Source organism: Lotus japonicus, chromosome 3 (assembly GCF_012489685.1).
Source record: "Lotus japonicus ecotype B-129 chromosome 3, LjGifu_v1.2".
Lineage (NCBI taxonomy): Eukaryota > Viridiplantae > Streptophyta > Magnoliopsida > Fabales > Fabaceae > Lotus > Lotus japonicus.
In genome coordinates this window covers 39,216,730-39,236,395 of record NC_080043.1, presented here as the reverse complement: position 1 = coordinate 39,236,395, position 19,666 = coordinate 39,216,730, and the positions used below count along the sequence as shown (strand labels likewise).

Here is a 19,666-nt window from a genome sequence, read left to right as displayed (position 1 = left end):
CATCACCATGGAGTTTTCAGCGTCCCAAACAGCATACTGTGGATCAGCAGTATCTGGCATGGGTTTCTCACCAGTGAGATACCCAAGTTTTCCTCTGCCACGAATATACAACTGGACCGATTGGGACCACCGGAAATAGTTCGACCCATTGAGTCGAAAAGTTGTGATTTGGACAGAATGAGATTCACCGAACAGGACTCGCTGCTCCTGCCTTGGAGGCTACGAGACTTTGGGAACCACAATCTCCTCCGTATTCTGATCATCGCTGGCTGAGGAACTGTCAGCCATGGCTGCAAATCAGATGCGCAGAGATCTTTGCTCTAATACCAAGTTGAAATATTTGGTAATATTATTGATATGAAAAACTGTACAGGGATTCCTCTTCTTATAGAGGGAATTACATAATGTGATTGATCAAAGTCAAAGAAAGAAATCCTTGACTAAAGAGAGAAGAATTAAGGAGAATAAATGAAAATAAGAAACTACCTAAAATAAACTAAGTACAAACAGGAAACAACATAATTATATACAGACAAAAATATAACTACTAATTAAGAGCATTAAATGCTCTATTTCACAGTCTGTTGACAAATATGTACCCTAATTAGCCATTACCAGGTTTTCTTTACAACATTTCTTTTCCTTAGGTTGTTGCACATTTGAAGAATGGCCCAGGTGCCAGAATAAACACTAGTGCCTCTTTGCCTATTCAGCTCAATAATGCAATCTTGAATCTCATTAAGTAGACCCTCAGATTCCAAGTTGTTGTCTGAGATGCACAGTAGAACATTTGTCAAAGTGGTGATTTCTTCATCTCTGGCCTTATCCTGAGTTCACATACATACATATAGGTAACTATCATGTAACTATGAAGATAGAATATTTGATAGGATTTGAATCAGAAAATATGAACCTGGATTTGTAGGGAGGAGGTGTTCCTGCAGCTTCTCTCAGAAACCAGTTTTGTATTCTGAATATATTTTCGCAAGAGATCAACTGGTTGATTCTTGTCTGCCAATTTAAATGAACAAATGAATCTAACAGCTTCAATATACAGCTTCTTCTTAACAAGGTTCTGAACAAAATCTGCAGGATGCAAGAACTCATTTCATGAAAACTGACAATCGCAGCCACAAAATCAGTTCTAGTTAACCATAACTATGCGGCTTAATTCAAAATTCCAAGCTGGTAAGTAAACAGTACACCTAAGAACATAGAAGTTTTCTTTTCTATAGCTGTCTCTCTCAGTTGTTTTTGCAGATGTGTCAAATTTCAAATTGAAGGGTTAGGATCGAGAACAAGAGGCGGTAAAATATGATTTTATTCATGAACATTTTCCACTAAAAATTTTAATAGAAATGTACGAGAGGAGAAACAAGGCAAAACTTGGGTTCAAAGAATTTATCTAACCGTCTTTAGGATCTGCTCAGTCTCAGAGACAACTACTAATATGCTCTATCTCAGAGTAACAACTTTAGGTGAAATTATCTATTGATATTAACACATTTGATATATGGTATAACCTTTAGTTGAGAGATGAAAAATTAAGTATAGGGACTCTATGGCAGAAATACAGAGATACTGGTGACAAAAATGTGATTCAGTGAACATACCAGAAGTTTTGCCGGCAAACTCAAGAAGCTTTAAAACTTCTTCTTCATCAAAGAAAGGAACCAATCTATAAATTGACAGAAGGAGTAGAAAGCCGAGAACCTCCAAAGAACTTTTTGAACTTGTTCTCATGTTATCTTTCAAATCAAGTGCAAGCTTCATTGCTTCCCCTCTTACACCAGGTTTAATATGTGGTGAGATTCTCAAAAGTTGTTCTAGCAGAAAGATGTGGCTGCTATACATAATTACAGCACCATCTTCATTCTTAGACTGTGGAACAATGGGCTTCTGTATTATATCCAAAACAACTTTTGATGGATCCGATGTTGCTTCAAGATCAAATAGAATCCCACGGTCAAGCGATTCAGATTCATCTGTAAGATGTAACTGCATATTTAGCTAGTAGATATTTAAGCTCTTTCATATTTAAATAGAAGCATCAGTAAATCAATGTGACAATAGGAATTTTGAAAAAATAGAATGAAAGAATGAAAAATGTCTCCAAGATTGAAATGCATAGGGACTGTTGAGAAAGAATTGTATACTCTGTTAGAATAAATATCATCATATCTCTATAACTGAAGCAGTAAATATTGTCTACAACAGACGAAAGGCCAAGAGAAAGTAGTTGCACCAATAGGACTACGTCTACAAGTTCCCTTGTGGCTTGTCAGGATAATGAACAAACATTGAAACTCATAAGCTTCACACAGTTGCAATATGGTTGAAAAATTAAAACTGTATTGATCTACTAATGTATATGTTGCAGTATCATAACATTTTAGACACTTAGCTAAAGATACAATATCAGAGTTTTTCAATTGAAGAGCTTCTGAAAATGTTTAAAACAGACAAAAAACATATCCTAATGAGTTTGACAATGCATGCATCCATGCTCGTGCATATGAAAACTAGTCAAGCTTTTCAACTTGACTAACAAAGGATATTTTAACAAATTAGGCAGATAAGGTGAATAGAAATATCAATATCATTAAAAGAAACAAATGAAATGAAGTTTTTCTGATAAACTGGATAAAGAACGATAGTTACCCAATTCATTTTCCTCTTTGAATGATTTTCCTAATACTTCATATTGCTTTTCTCCTCTCTCTTTTGATACTTGACTTTCAAATTCCTCCTTTTTTAATTCAAATTGCTTCACTTGATCTTCAAGTTGATTCTCTTTTGAGTCAAGCTCCTTCAATCGAACATCAACTTGCTTCTCTTTAGATTTGAACTCTTCCATTATACTTTCAAAGTGCTTCTTTTGTGATTCAATATCCTTCAGTTGTTCTGCAAATTTCTCCTCTTTAGATACAAACTCCTTAACTTGGCTTTTATGTTGCTTCTCTTTTAACTCAAGCTCCTCCCCTCGGCCTTCAAGTTGCTTCTGTTTTGATTTGAGCTCCTTTAGTTGGTCTTCAAGTTGTTTCTCTTTTGATTTGAGCTCCTCCATTAGGCTTTCCAAATGCTTCTCTTTTGATTCAACACCCTTCACTCGTTCTACAAATTTCTCCTCTTTAGATTCAAACTCCTTAACTTGGCCTTTAACTTGCTTCTCTTTTAAGGCAAGCTCCTCCCCTTGGCCTTCAAGTTGCTTCTCTTTAGATTTGAATTTGTTTAGCTGGCCTTCAAGTTGCTTCTCTTTAGATTTGAGCTCCTCCGTCATGCTTTCCATATGCTTCTTTTTTGATTCAACAGCCTTCAATTTTTCTCCAAATTCCTCTTCTTTTTAGTTAAAATCCTTCTTGTGGCCTTCAAGTTGCTTCTTTTGTAACTCAACCTCCTCCAATTGCATATCAAGTTGCTGCTCTTTTGAATTGAGCTCCTTCACTAGGCTATCAACATGCTTGTTTTTTGATTCAACCTCCTCCTCTTGACCTTTTACTTGTTTCTCTTTTAACTTTAGCTTCTTTAGTTGGTCTTCAAGTTGTTTCTCCTTTGATCTGATCTCTTCCATTAGGCTTTCAAAATGCATCTTTTTTAATTCAGCATCCTTCAGTTGTCCTACAAATTTCTCCTCTTTTGATTCAAACTCCTTAACTTGACATTTAAGTTGTTTCTCTTTTAACTCAAGCTCCTCCACTCGGCCTTCAAGTTGCTTCTCTTTTAACTCGAGCTCCTCCCCTCGGCCTTCAAGTTGCTTCTCTTTTAACTCGAGCTCCTTTGCTTGCTTATTTAAATGGATCTGTTTTGATTCAAGCTCTTTCACCTGCCCTTTAAAGTTCTTTTCTTTTGATTCAAACTCCTGCACCTCACCTTCAAGTTGCTTGTTTTTTGATTCAAGCTCATTCTCTTGATCTTTTAGTTGTTTCTCTTTTGACTTGAGCTCCTCCAATTGGCCTTCAAGTTGCTTCCTCTTTGACTCAATGTCCTTTTCATGGCTTCCGAAATTTGATTCAACTTCCTTCACTCGGCGTCTAAAATCCTCTTCTTTCAAGTTAAACTCCTTCACTTGACCTTCAAATTCCTCTTCTTTTAAGTTAAACTCCTTCACTCGGTCTTCAACCTTCTTCTCTACTGAGTCAAGCTCCTTAGTCCGGCTTTCAAGTTTCTCCTTCTCTGACTCAAAGTCCTTCATTTGAGCACACTGAAAAGACCTTATTGAGATTACCTTATGCAACTTCTCCCTTTCTAACTCTAGTTCTTTTTTTTGCCCATCAATTAACTTTTCTATTGCATCAAGCTCTTCCTCTTTGGTCTTGAGTTTCTCAGTACATTTAGAATTTTTTTGGGAAAGGACCTCAAGTTCCTCTTCTTTCCCTTGTCGTTCCTTATTTATGTTATGCATGACTTGATGAATTTCTACCTCTTTTGTCTTGAGCTGTAGCTCGCGCTCTCTAATCAAGTCCTCCAACAAACTATGCAGTGTTTGCGCTGTCACAAGATCGCAGACACAGTCTTCAATTTTCTTCTGCACTACCTTGTAAACTTCATTAATTCTCCGAACACAGCTAACTAGCTTTCTCTTATTTACAAGTTCTTCGGTGCACTCCTCAATCTCTCTTTTCAGGGACTGCAATATCTGCTCTTCCACTTGCCTCTTCCTTTGGCACTCGTCAATATCGCTTTCCAGGGATTGCAATATCTGCTCTTTTTCTTGCCTCCTCCTTTGGCATTCCTCAACTGATTTTTCTACCAACAAAAGCTCTCTATCTATGAACTTCTTCAAGTTGGATAATGATTTATCAGCTGATTCAGCCGTCTTTTTCACTATTGAGGAAAAAGGAACATCATTACCATCACTATCATCATCATCACCATCATACAAAGACAACTTTGATTTCTTCACAGCAGTGTGTGAGGATTTGCAGTTAGCTAGTGGTCTCTTAGCAGACAACTTCTTAATAGAGTCATTTCCAAAATCAGAACCGCATAACAAATTAGGGTCACCAGAAGCCTCAGCAGCCATTGTTAAACTATGTAAAGCTTTGGCAATGGCGTGTAACAAAAATCCTGGGAAGAAAAAACAAAAAAGAAAGAAACTTTCATTAAGAAAGTTCTAGCTCTAGATAAAAAAATCAAATCTTGCAATAATAAACTTCGAAAAGTAAACCTAAACACCAAGAAAATAGACATTTCAACTATGAATCACACAACAAAACAAGGGGAAACAGAACCATGCACTACAAAGCTAGTAAATATATCGTCTTGATCATCATTATTGTTGGAAATGCATCTACTTTATGTTAAAAAACTGCTGTGAACCGCTGAAAACATGAAACCATCACAATGCATGGAGATTTTGAGGTACAAAATTAGGGGAAAACAGAGTGTTACTCACAGTTGTGCTTTGTGTTGATCCGCAGCTGAATCTGTAGAAATGGGGCACCCCAGAAGCAAAAAGTTGAAGAGGAAGACAAAAAGGTGAAAACTTTGAAGGTAGAAATTTTGTTCACAGTGTGGAGCATATTGAAGGAATGAGGAAGAAAGAAGAGGAGAACATTTTCAAAGTTTCCTTAACTTTGCTAAACAACGTTGTTGCTACTGGCAGTGGGGTCCATGAAAAAAATAGAAACTTTGCAAGTTCCTTGCTTAAGGGGCATGAGAATTGTGTGGTGTTTTCAATCAAAGATATATATATATATTATCTTATTTCAAAAAAAATATATATTATCTGGTCCTAAATAACTGACACTATTTTTATCAAAATTTTGTTTCTAATTATTTGTCACTTTACAAAGTTCAAGAAAACATTAATTATACTTTATCAATTGTACCCTTCATTTATTCGTGGTAGAAAAGTTGAAAAGTTAGAATTAATATGAGAGATAAAGGGTTAATATTTTTTTTAGTACCTTGAAGCTATATTTGTAATTTTACTATGATTTTTGAATATTAAAATCCGCATATATTAATTGAATATCGACACCGTGTGAGGATTAAAAATCAATTTCCTTTTTATTCTAATATTTTATTATGATTAACTTTATTTTTCATTTTTAAGAGTGAGAATTATAGCATTTTTTTCATCCAGGTAACTTTTTACTTTTCTTTCTCTTTTTTTTTTATCAAAACAATCCATTAACTTGTTTGTTTTCTAATTTCTTTTCTATTTCCTATCTTCATCATCTACTTGTTTTTCAAAAGATATTACTCTCGTGCAAGTAATTATTCAAAAAACTTAAGTCATTGAGTAAAGATCACATGAATTATTTTAAACACGCCTCCTCACGCAAGAGTATGTTTGAGTTTAAAGGGTGGAGAATGCACATACTTACATATCATGTGCTTTATTTCAACTTTTTTATTAGAAGTATTAAAAGTGACAAGGATTGAGCTCTGAACCACCTGATCATAGAGGTTCTGATATCATGTCATACAACGAATTATGAATTATCTCGCTTAAGCTTTTGGGGTAATTGGTTATTAAATGTTAGAATATAATAAAAAATCATTCATTTAGCTTTTACCCAACAGCTTAAGCTATTAAGATAAGTGGTTACTTGACATGGTATCAGAGCATGTATGACTTAATAGTCTAGAGTTCGATCCTTATTCCTTCACTTTTTAATTAAAAAGTGGAATTTAAGCACATGGTAGTGGGTATGTGCATTAACACACGCTTCAAGTCCAAAGGGTTCTTACGTGAGGGGACTTATTAGAATATAATATTAAATAATTCATTTAGCCCTTACCCAACCGCTTAAGCTTTTGAGGTAAGTGGTTGCTTGACATTATACAATTGCATTCACTATTTATTAACTACTTTTAATAAATAAAAAAGAGTTGATCAAGAGCAACAAAAAGCCATTCAAAGCTTGAGAGGTCTAATGACCAGGTCTATGGCAAGAAAGCACCAAAGAGAACTTAGTCAAATTTATGGCTAAGACACTTGCAATACAAGGAAGTGAAATGATGGCCCCAAAGCTCATGATGGTCATCCATGCCCAAGAGTGGATGCCATTTTAAAGAAGGAGTTCATTTGTATACCTTTTCTTTTATTTAAATTAAATAAATGTGCAAGTGACCAAATTAATTAAGTTGGGACTAGAAGCACTTAGTCTTTGTATTTGTTTTGTTGTGTTTAATCCACTGGTGGTTGGCGCACGAAGTGTAAATGGGGACCTATCTCTCTCTTTGTTACTTTTTGTTTTGTTTTTAAATAAGTAGTCAATGGTTTGCCAAAGAGTTCCAATCTGAATCAAAGAGAAGAGAAAAGAGAAAAGAGCATTCAAGGATTTTCAAGGCTAAATTAGGAGTTACAAGACAAAGGAAGTTAAGTGCATTAAAAGCATTAAGTTTGTGTCTTTCTAGTCATAAAGAGCTCTCTGAATGGGTGTTTCAACCAGCCTCCTACACACCTAGACCAATGCTTTATTCTCTTTTATTGTGTTCAATTTTCAGCCTAAAATTCCCTTATAACACTTAGTTGATTTTTACATCAAGGCTGAATTATTCTCCTACAAGTTGCACTTGATACCATTATAATAGGCAGATTTTGATAATATAATTTTGAGTTTTCATACTCTTGGATTCTGGACTGAATCTAATTTGAATTTTATCAAGAAGCTCTTCTTGTGGTGATCCTCATCTCCATAGGCTTATCCTTGTCCAAATCTGACCAAGGTGGCGCCCCTTTCTCTCTTCAAATTCTATTTCTCTTAACAAAACACTTCCACAAAATTCAAGTTCCATTCTTTCTCTGCCCACAAACATCACGCCAAATCTCATATTCTTCCATACATCAATTCATCATTTTCCTTCAAGTTCATACACAACCAAAACATGAAGTTTCAAGAAATTCAAAGTCATGGTTGAATCCATCATCAAGGAGGCCATCAACTTTAAATAAATAAAAATGAGTTTTTACTTTGTTTTACTCTCGTGTCTAAATAATATTTAAAATCTACTCATTGATTTTTATCTTCATTTTATTTCCTCTTCCTCTTCATTTTGTTTATTTTAAATTTATATTTTGTCTCTACTCTTAACAAAATATAATTAAGTCCGTGTGCACATTTCTGATTTAATTAAATATATTAATGTATGGTTTCCTTAAAGATCTTCAGCACTTTTTTTTTTTTGACTAAAAGATGATTTTTAGTGGGGTATTTACTTGTACATTTTGTAACGATCCGTAGCCGTTACTAAAATAGGTGTTAGCACCACTAAGCTTGTCAACGTGACCAGCTCCACAAGCCACTACAACAAAAACGGCCTTTAGTGGCAATAAATATCATCTTTGGCGGCAATAAAAATGGCCATTAAATCGTTTACCGGCATTCTCAACTTCGCCGTTGTATCGAGGGTCGGTAAAAGGTATACCGGCAGATAAACCGGGCGCCGGTAAAGACCAAAAAAGGGCCGGGAAAAAAGTTCACCTTTTGGCGGCAATTATTTGCGGCAATTTTTATGGCAATTATAAAACTCTAGGGAGGCTATTAGTATTGCCACTAATAGCATTTTCTATTGCCACTAAAAGGCAATTTCTGTAAACCATCGCACCACTGCTGTTTTTTTATAATATAAAAGTAAAAGTAAATAGAAAATCTGGCATTGATCATGATATCAATGGGTCATTCAAATAATGACACAAGTTATTAAAAAGTTAGACAATAATCTTAAATTATGTACAACTTTAGAATGACACATTTGATATAAGAGATTGAAAATACACATCCTAATTTCATTTGACACATATTTCACTTAATCCACAGTAAAATATCAAGTATATCCAACTATTACAAGTCCTTGAGTTTCAAAACATAAAACGTGTTACAATGTCCAAATCTAATATATCCTATCATCTTTTGTCTAACAACTTGATCTTTAGCACATAGACATAATACAAAAGTATATTATTCATAAACAAACTCTTCAACGCTGTGTTCCAGTGAAATCTTTCACAATTTGATTTCTCAAAATCAAAGAGTATGCCCTGAAATAATAACATAAAAAGAATGACATCAATTGAAAAATAATAACATAGAAACAATTATTTAACTATACACAATATGCAGTTCATAATGTAAGTCATGAAATAGCACAATTTCATGTTCTATTCCATGAGACAATGTCAATAAAAACAATATATTATCAATACAAGTGCAATACCATGAAGATTTTTAATATTTTTATCAACATTATGAAATCAGGATGACATGGAAGGTGCTTGGGGTGCTTGTTCATGGCCATTGTTAGCATCAGGGGGGACCTAATAACAGAATATTAAGGCATGATATGTTAAACTTGTATCATCAAAGATTCAAAGTTTAACAAATATGTTTAAACTCCTTGTGCTGGCATTGAATACATGTTTTCTTATAAATAAATAAAACAAATATGTTTTAAAACTTTCAAAGCCTTACTTGTCCAAATGAGCTTCTGCTGAAGTTATGAAGCATAGATGACTCCATAGGAATGAATTTAAACATCACTTGCCTCATGTAAGATAATTCTGACAACAACTTTTCTTGATTATATTTCATCATGTTCATGTCTTCATCGTGCTTTTTCTTTAGCTCCTTCATCTGCTTAATTTCTTCATCACGCATTTCCTTCAACACCTGCATCTCTTGCTATAAATTTTGGACCATGTAATTAGATATATTGCCCATAGAGGCATTCCCTGATAAAGATTTAGTACCCCATAATGTAGAAGGAGTTGGACCAAGTCCTAAACCACGAACATAGTCACTTCTTTCAAGTCCAAACACTTGGGTATACACATCCCCTTTCCAAGCAACACTACCATCAGATTGTTCACTAGAGGTCCTTCCATTGTTCAACTTTTCTTGTATCATATCCTAAGAGTGACACCAATTGAAATTTATTACTCATGTAATTAACAGCCAAGATATATAATCAAGCACACATATAACTTCTAAATGATATAATTACAATTGAAATTTTACCACTGTTTTTGCAGACTCCTCGTCTAATGGTCTACCATCTTTGCGTTTCTTATGAGTTAACATGAAAACTTCGGCTCGGGTAGGCTCTATCCCATCTATGGCCTACAAAAGAATTTATGTTACACAATTTCTTAAGACAAATATCATATATTACGCGCGCGCACACACACACAGAATGCCTCTCTTAAATGCATATTGCTGTCAGTAACAAAAGGATTGTTCAAAAGCATGGCAAAGATGATGTCTATGGGGAGTCTACACTGCTTGAATGCCTAAGTATAATTACTGGAAAAAGGTTGCACAATAATATTCCTGACCATAATATTCTTAATTAGAGATATGATTAAAGTGAATCATGAAAATCAGAAATAAGGGAAATTGAGGCCAGAAAGCTCAACTGCACATCAGAGTCATACCAGTTTGCAACACAAGTAATTTAAAATTCATCAAAACTGTCCTCAGATGAAAGAAGCTGCTAGATTTTGATCCCATAAAGAGTAGCAATTAAATCCAGCTAAAATTGAATGCTTAGATTTAGATATGTTGTCATTATTCGCTTGCACAGAATGAGAAACAAATGTGAATTAGAAAAGAAAAAAGAAACTTAAGCCATTATTTCCATCTTAACATTATTCTCTACAATTTTTTTTTGGTTAGCGAAAATTGAATTAGAGGAAGTACTAGGTCTTCAATCCATGTACAAGAGAATAAAGAAAAAGAACCAATACAGGGGAAGAAACAATGTACAAGGCAAAAACCAATAAACAGGGTAGAGCAAATGCAACTACTCTCCTGCACCTAGCCTAACCGAATGCCACTGGGAGATGGCAGAAGCAAACAGACTTGAACACTCAATACTATCTTTGCCGTACAAAATTCCAGTAGGAAAAAACCAGAGAACGCACAAACAGTGTTGAAGCAAGAGTTCCAAAACCAGTAAACCAGCAGTAAAAATGCAGAATATATGCTGAAATCTTACAAAACATTAGCTGCTGCAAGGATCACAAGCCAGCAAATGCATCAAACCAATATGACAAGGCCATCTTTCTGTTAAAATATTCTAATTTAGTCACCACCAACCAGAGGCAAACAAACTCAGAGATATTCAAAGAAACTTCTTGGATTTGTGATCCAATCGCACAAGGATGCATAGAAATTTCTGCTCTTTGCTCTCAACCAATTCCAAGCCCTTAACTAAGCTATTTCCCAAACTCTGACTGCATATTTCACCTCTCCATTATTCTCTACAATAACTAAAACTCTTTATAACTTAATACTTCATTCCATACCAGTAAATATACGGCCATGCACAAATAGACTAGAGAATTGTCAAAAATGCAGATGAAACACCAAATAACTAGAACTTTCTATCAATAACAATCAACAAATTATACTCAGAGGATACATCAGGGACAACGCAAAAGTAACAATACAGTTCTAGACTTCTAGCCATTGCTTACTCAGAAGTACAGTGCAATATTTCCATTCCAACCCTGCCTTAGTAGAAAATCATGTGGTATGAAACTAATTTATATTGGAATGAAGTGAATTAGACTCAAATTTAGAACCAAACCTATTAAGCGATGCAATCAAATTAGACTTAAAACATCACTTCAAAACATGGAAGAAAATTGCAACCAGTCACTTGAGGATCCATCATGAACCTATCTGAATTCACCGATTGAGGATCCATCATGAACCTCTTTGAATTCACCCATCGTAACACGACCTAAGCCCTAAATTGAGGAATGAGAAACGAAATTAGAGTAGAGATTTCCGAGAAACTTACCTTCCAGATTTGCTGAGAGAGAACCAAAGAGAAGCTTCACTTCACGTGATTTCCATCACGAGAATCTTCACCTTCACAAGAACCTTCACGAGAACCTTCACCTTCACACGAATCTCAGTGGACGGTGGTGGTAGTTTCAGGGAGAGAGGGCAAGGTCTCAAGGGATCAATGGTAGGGTTCTGATCGAGAATGTTGGAGCGAAACGAAAGAAAAAGAGGGAAATGAAAAAAAAAAGGAGCGAAAGAGCGTTGGAAGAGTCTGGAACCTATATCTACTAATTGCCGGTTCAAGTGTAATTATTGAAGTCTATTCTTTAATTGCCTCAAAATGTTTTAATTTGCAGATAGATTGCTGGCAATAGCTTCATTGCCGCCAAACTTTAGTCGCTAAACACAGTTTTTGTTGTAGTGAGCTGATGTGCTCGGATTCAGGGTTGGTGGCTTTAAGGAGCACTTCAAGTTCTAACTCTTATTTTTTTTTATCAATTATTCACTGTTCATTGAGAAAAAGGCCCAAGGCCCAACCCTGCCAATGGGGGAAAATACAATAACGGACCAATTACCACTTGGGCTACAAGACTCCAGTAAAGGACTAAGTCTGGTATGCACAAGTCCACTACAGTCAAAGATGAAAACCAATAAACAAAGGGACGAGAGGTTAAAAGTTTGAAGTTGAACTGACAACACCACCCACTGGCAGGGAAAAAGACGTTAATTCACGTGGTGGGTAGTTCAAAGCATAATAATAATGTAACTAACCAAAATAAATGGCCTTTCCATATACCAAAACACACTCACACAATCTTCAAGGCCATGACTTTGTGTTCTTCTTCTGTCCCTTTTCTATCTACCACAAGCAACCATATTCTTCTCTCAGCAGTGCTCCAATTTCTCTTCTCCTACCAAAACTTTGATGCCTTACATCACATGGCTGCTTGATTTCCTTGCATTTTCAAGACCCTCTCCTTGATGGGATACATCTTGCATCTTGAACCAGAGCTCGAGCTAGTGGAATAGGAGGCTTGAACATTCAGTCAGAGGGAAGATTGTTTCAGTGATGCATTTGTGCAACCAGATGAGCAGGATGATTGCATGTCATGGGAGTCCAACGAAAGGTGCAGACTAGAAATTGACAATCAGATTCAATCACAATCCTATTCCATCCCATGTTTGCAAGACAGTGCCCTCCTTTACCGCTAAAGCTACTGCAATAACAAGGGAGGGTGCAAAGTTCCTTGTTGCAGTTTCCATTACCAATTGCCCCCATTGGTCTATGATGACAACCCCTAGACTGCAGATGGGATTTGTAGCTTCAAAGGCAGCGTCAACATTGATTTTCAGTAAGCCAGGATGCGAAGATTTCCATGCAGTATCTCTTTCAGTCCTTGGTAAGTGATCTCTACCTTGTGCTCTTCTTTCTGGTTGAGGGGGCCTGGTAATCCCTGCATCCTTCTGAAGCTACCTAACATGTTGAATAGTAGCCATCAGATTTGGGGATATTGAATTAAAAAATTCTTTATTTCTTCCCTTTCAAATAGCCCATAGGGTGAGACATAAGGTTGTCCACTTTTCATCTAGAGTTGTGGGTTTCCTTGAGAGCTCTTGATGTCTCATCAAGAGCCAGTTATCTATGGTAGTGATCCCCTCTAGGATGATGATTCTCTGGGTTGGGGATCCAAACCATACTGGCCTTGTCCACGGGCATAGCAACATTGCATGGTCGATTGTTTCAGCTGCACTTAAGCATATCTGACAGTGGCCACTCCTTGAAACATTCTGTATATGAAGGTTATCTTGAACTGCCAATGCATTATTGCATAACTTCCACACGAAAACCTTAATCTTTTGTGGTAGATCACTGCTCCATGTGATTTTCCAGATCTTCTCAGGGGTGATTCGAGAGGTAGTTGTTGTGTTGTTTGTTGTAATGGCCTCTCTTCGTGCAACATGATAACCGAATTTAATATTGTATTCCCCAGTTCTCGAATGGGGCCAGATAAATTTGTCACCACAACCCATAAGTCCCACAGGGGTTTGTAGAATTTTAATTGTCATTTGAGGAGGAAAAAGATGAGTGATTTTTCCTTGGTTCCAACCCCCTCCCTGTGGATTGATTAGGTAACTTACCTTGAAGTTTGAGTGAACTTCCCCAGTAGACAGAGTATCACCAGACCATAGTCAGGCGTCACCTCCTATCCTGATGCTATTACCATCCCCCACTGCTTATCTACCATTCCTGCTCAGTAGATTTCTTCCTTCTAATATGCTGTTCCAGGTCCACGAAGGGTGTCTGCCTTTGCCTGCTTTCAGAAATTCACGGTTTGGGAAGTACACTGCTTTAATTATCATAGCCCATAGAGTTTGAGGTTGGGTGAGTAATCTACAAGCTTGCTTTCCCAGGTAAGCAGTGTTTTGGTGGAGAAAGTCTTGAAAGCCCATTCTCTCTTCTCCTTTGCTTCTTGCCAAGTAACTCCAACTTTTCTAATGAATGCCCTTTTCCTTCCCTTGATTTTTCCACCAGAATTTTGCAACAATAGAGTTTAGAGAATAACATAAAGTTTTAGGGAATTTTACCACCGCCATGGCATAGGTAGGAATGACCTGTATCACCGCCTTAATTAAAACTTCTTTTCCGGGTTGGTTTAGCATCGTTTCTTTCCACCCAGTCATCTTCCCGTCAATTCTCTCCCTGATCCACTGCAGGAAGTTTATTTTATTCCTCCCCCATATAGCTGGCAAGCCCAAATATTTTCCAGGAGTGTCCCAAACTGCCATACCCAGAATCTCGGCAAATCTCAAGCGCTTTTGAGAGTGTAAGAAATTGCTGGTTATGATACCTAATTTGGACGAATTGATGCGTTGTCCCGAAGCTAAAGAGAATGTATTAAGGATGTCCATAATTTGAAAAGCTTCTTGGTCAGTGGCTTTGGCAAATAACAAAGAATCATCAGCGAAAAAAAAGGTGTGTCAACATTGGGGCGGTAGGGGCTAGTTGTAATCCTCAATTTTCCCTTCTCTGCGTGCATGGATAAGCATATGTGAGAGGACATCATCTGCAAGGACAAATAGGTAAGGGGATAAAGGGCCCCCTTTCCTAAGTCCTCGTTCCAAAATCAATTTCCTTCTTAAGTGGTCATTTACTTTGTATTTGTAAGACACTTCACGAACCACTATCATGACTTCTGTAATCCATCTCGGGTGGAAGCTATAGGCTTGTAATGTCTTCTCTAGAAAAAAGTCATTCCAAGCTGTCATAGGCCTTGCTAAGGCCCAACTTGATGGCTAGATAGTCCTTAAGCTCTCTTCCCCTTTGTTTTAATCCATGGAAGACCTCTTGTGCCACCAAGATGTTGTATTGAATCATTCTCCCTCCCACAAAGGCACTTAAGTCATTTAAAGCCCCTTTTAAGTCTAGAAACCATAATTCTAGTGATCATCTTGAGCAAGAAATTACAGCAACTAATTGGCCTGTATTGGACAACACTCTCTAGGCCTGGGACTTTTGGTATCAAGGCTACCACAATTTCATTAACTTCAGATGGTAATTCTCCCTCTTCAAAGAAGCGGTGGATGGCAGTATATACTCCTTCTTTGATTTCTTCCTAGTGGCTCTTAAAGAAAATTTCGTTGAAGCCATCGGGACCCGAAGATTTTAGACTTCCTAGGCTGTTTAGGGCTTCTAAAATTTTCTAGTCTGTAACTTCCTCAACCAGCTGGTTGTTCACCTCTTCAGCCACTATTTTCGGGACACACCTTAAGCAGATGTCCAAATGCTGCACACCATTTGTCTTGTAGATGTTCCGGTAGTGATGATGAAAAGCTTAAAAGATTTGGTTTTTTCCTTCTCTCCATACCCCTTGGTCATCTTTTAACTTCTCTTGTCGATTCATGTCCCTCCTCTTAATGGTAGTAGCATGAAAAAAATTTGTTGTTTCTTTCTATCCCCAAATTGAATCCATTTTAACCTCTATAGTTTGCCCCAATATTGCTCCTCTTGTTTCCAAGTTTTCTTGATTTCAGATTTCAGATATGCAATTATATTCCAATTCACATCAGCATGTCTCTTGGCCTGATCCCTTTGCAGATCCTTTTAGCCTTACAATCTCTTTATCAACAGCTTCAAAGGTTTTATCTTTCCATGTGCAAAGTGATCTCCGGTTGGACCTTGGTCTTCTGGCTAGATCATCCCACAGGTTCTCCTTAGCTGCAGGTTCAGACCACCCTTTTTTCTCTACATCTCTGCATTCTTCATGCTCATCCCATAGAAGTTTATATTTAAATTGGACTCCACTTTTTGCCATTAGGATGGGATTAATAACAATCGGGGAGTGATCCGAGCTGATTGGGGTAAGGGCTATAGCTTGTGCATTGGGAAAAAGAGCACTCCAATTCCAGTTAGCTAGTACTCTATCAATCCTTTCTCTTATGACCACACCACCTCGCAGGTTACTATACCATGTAAATTTACACCCTTTCAATTCTAAGTCCATTAGATTGGATCCATGTAGAAAGTGTCTGAACCTGTGGATTCTTGATTGAACAGCTGCTCTCACTCCTTCCTTCTCATGTGGAAATAAAATGTCATTAAAGTCTCCAATGCAACACCATGGTGTGGAATTTCTGTGTACCAGATTTGCTACTGTTTGCCATAGTCTGTCCCTGAATTGCGAATTTGGATCTCCATATATGAAGGAACACTCCCATACACTTGGGTCCTCTCTTGAAGACACAGTTGTGTGAATGCAATTAGGGGAAAAGGCTAAGCCATCTATGTCTACATCTGATTTCCATAATAAAGCCATCCCACTTGATAGTCCCCTTGGCTCAACCACAAACATCCCTATAAATTTCAGTTGTATTCTAATCTTTTCTAGTCTATCCCTCTTAGCTTTGGTCTCCATGAGAAATAGTATTGACGACTTATGTGTAGAAATTAATCCTTTCAGCTCACTTCTTGTCGGGGCGACCGCCACACCTTATCAATTCCAACTAATTGTCTTCATGGCCCCTTGTGGGGCATGGGTAGGCCCGCCTCCTCAGCCATAGTACTGTGGTTGTCAGGGTGAGTCACCTTCTTCCTTTTTGTCACCAAATGCCTCAACCCCTTCAATAACTAGTAGTCTTCCATACTGCCAAATCTCTTCACGCCCCCTTTTAAGGCTCAATTCACTTTATAGTCCTTCGACCAATTGTGCAACATGCCTTTGATCAAGCTGGTTGTGTTGACTTCCATCTTCCACTTCTTCTTCATATGATGGGAGTTCTACTGCGTAATTCTTTGTGACGTAAATTTCTCTTATGACTGCTCTTGGATAAGAATTGTACTTCCTTGCTTTGGTTTAGAGCGGGTTAATTTTTTGCTTATGATATTGCTCGTTATGCTCCACCCCCTTCCTTTTTTCCAGAGTCGTGGTTAGCTGTGTACTTTCCTCAGGGGATTTGGACATTTGGGCCTTCAGCTTGGTTGCTTCTAGGTTGTACTTAATTCTCACTTTTCTTCTGATAGATTAGCCCCAAAATTGGTACTGTTATTGATCACCAGACTCGAGTAGTCCAAAATCACAGGGTCAACTTGCAGCCCTATAAATCCAGTGGCTATGCCAATCATGTTGAGCTCTTCTGGCCCCAAACCAGGGCTTGTAAGCCTTGAGGATAAAGGTCTTCTTGTAATGAGTGGTTCTGAGGTGGCTTCTCAGACATGTTCTCTGTTTTCAACAAGAGTAGTCTATTTCATTGTTAGTGAATAATAATTTTATTTATTTTATTACAATATAACTAAAAAAATAATGTTAACTAAGTAGTAACAAGTGATAATAATAATTTACTTATTTATATGAGTAAATTCAATATTTTCACCATTAGCTCATTTTAATTAAATTTATGAGCAAATAAACAATTTTAACTTAACATTAACAACTAGTAGTAATTGATAAATAATAAAACTAGTATATTACTAAAATTAATATTTTTATATTTATTAATTAATATTATTATAAATTATATTAAAAAAAATTAATTTAGGGTTACGATATTAAAAAAGAATCAAAAACATCTATCATATCCTATCAGGATAATTCTATTTCAGCTCCCCCTGTAAGACCAAGATTTGGTCAGGTTGTACAACTCTATGTTTTGATCATAAAAAGTTTATATTTGTGTATGAACAATTATGGTACTCTAACTTTTGTCTTTTAAGTGTTTGACAAACAGGTTCTGATTCTGATTCAAAGACATATCCATCAGAAGATAAAGACCAAAGAGTAACCAGTGAAACGCTTCTACAATCACTACGTTCTTCTGAACGGTAGTAAATGCTTCAGATGTTCTGAAGATTAAAGCTCTGATGTGGGCTCTGAAGATTCAAGTGCTGAAGATTTTGAAGACCAGAAGTTCTGAGCGAACGGTCCAGAAGCTGAAGACTTGAAGATTCTGAAGTCCAGGAGAAAGCTGGCTCTCAAGACCAAAGTGCTTCTGATTCTGAAGACCAGAAGTTCCGAGTGAACGGTCCAGATGTAGAAGTTATGAAGGTCAGAGGATCCAAGCTTCTTCGTGACTCTGATCAAGTTGCTTCACAGGTTTCAACATGAAGCGTCTCCAAGATCAGAAGTCAACTAGGATAAGGCAAATGTCATTGTCAATAGTACAAAAGTAGTGTACTATTCTGGCTCTTTACCTAACGAGGTTCAGCCACATCAGGTTCTGGAATTTCCAGAATTTCCCTCCAACGGTTAGATTCCTTTAACGGATACAACACTTTCACCTTAGAGTATTTAAAGGCTGATGAGAGAAGAAATTGGCTAAGAAACTATTGTGCAATTCAAGTGAAACTTACTAGCGAATACCTTAGCAATATTTTTTCACTGTTCTTATTGTGTTTACTCATGCTTTTCTAGAAGCAACTCTTTGTAAACTCAAACCTTTCACAAATATGTTTGTATTTCCTTAAGGGACCGAGTATGTCAGATTCCTTGAGAAGACTAAGACTTGTGTGTCTTAGTGTTGCTAGTTCTTAGATTTGTTAGTCACTGAGCAAGGTGTGCTAGTGCAGTTGTAACAATCTTTGATTAGTGGATTACCTTCATTCTACGAAGGAAGAAATCACCTTAACGGGTGGGTTGAATTAGCTTGAGTGATTTATCAAGTGAACCAAGATAAAACATTTTTGTGCTTTTCTCCTCTCCTTATCTCTTGCACGTTGTGTTCTTAGAAACCGAGAAGATTTTCTAAAATCTTAAAGGAAAAGTTTTTAAATGTAAAACCATATTCAAACCCCCCTTTCTAGTGTTTTTCATACCTTCACCCGCTCCACATAAATTTTACATATGATGGGCAGGATAGGATAAGAGATATGATTGCGTTATCATATCCTGTTGGCGCAACAAACAACATATAAGAGCAGGATATGATTGCACTATCCTATCCCGTCTGCTTATCCTGTCAACCAAACGAACCTTTAAGGTCATAAGGTTTATGTGTTGTATGGACTTGTTTGTTAGCGGGAGGTTTGGGTAGAGAAAGATGGAAAGAGAGAGTTAGGGAGAAGAAGGAGAAAATTTTGTGTTTGATTGATGGAGACGAGGAAAAAGAGAGTTGTAGTGGTGGTCACATGAGAATTTTCAGGTCTTCAAGAAATGTGAGCCTGCATTTTTTTTATATATATATATTTTTCAATTCTATCATTTGAGTGGCTAAACCGCCACTATGATTTTTTTTCCTTCATTTTCTTGGCGGTTGGTAGCGGTTTAAACTATCTACATTATGACTTTTTTGTTTTTAAAAATATTTTTATAATCAAAAAGTTAGTTTTTTCTTTCTACCACCTTATTATTTTTTATATCTCTCCTTATCTCTACCATACTAAACAACCTATAAATCTATTCTACTTCTCACATATTTTTATCTAATCAACT

General features: G+C 36.7%; 2 long non-coding RNA genes and 1 pseudogene across 3 annotated transcripts; 1 reads left to right on the top strand and 2 right to left on the bottom strand.

The window, feature by feature from the left end:
- Positions 1 to 349: 349 nt before the first annotated feature.
- Positions 350 to 4,561, bottom strand: LOC130742541 (uncharacterized; annotated as a pseudogene).
- Positions 4,562 to 8,712: 4,151 nt separating this feature from the next.
- On the bottom strand, positions 8,713 to 12,156 carry LOC130742542 (uncharacterized). 2 transcript variants are annotated; one of them, XR_009021190.1, is made up of 5 exons: positions 11,758 to 12,156; positions 9,969 to 10,070; positions 9,423 to 9,860; positions 9,169 to 9,268; positions 8,713 to 8,992 (listed from the first exon to the last, which is right to left on the bottom strand). It is a non-coding gene; the product is annotated as an uncharacterized LOC130742542 (long non-coding RNA). The 2 variants fall into 2 exon arrangements; XR_009021191.1 differs by lacking the exon at positions 9,169 to 9,268 and having other exon boundaries at positions 11,758 to 12,148.
- A 2-nt stretch (positions 12,157 to 12,158) lies between these two features.
- Positions 12,159 to 18,924, top strand: LOC130742543 (uncharacterized). The gene is made up of 2 exons (XR_009021192.1): positions 12,159 to 13,144; positions 17,967 to 18,924. It is a non-coding gene; the product is annotated as an uncharacterized LOC130742543 (long non-coding RNA).
- The last annotated feature ends 742 nt before the right edge of the window (positions 18,925 to 19,666 follow it).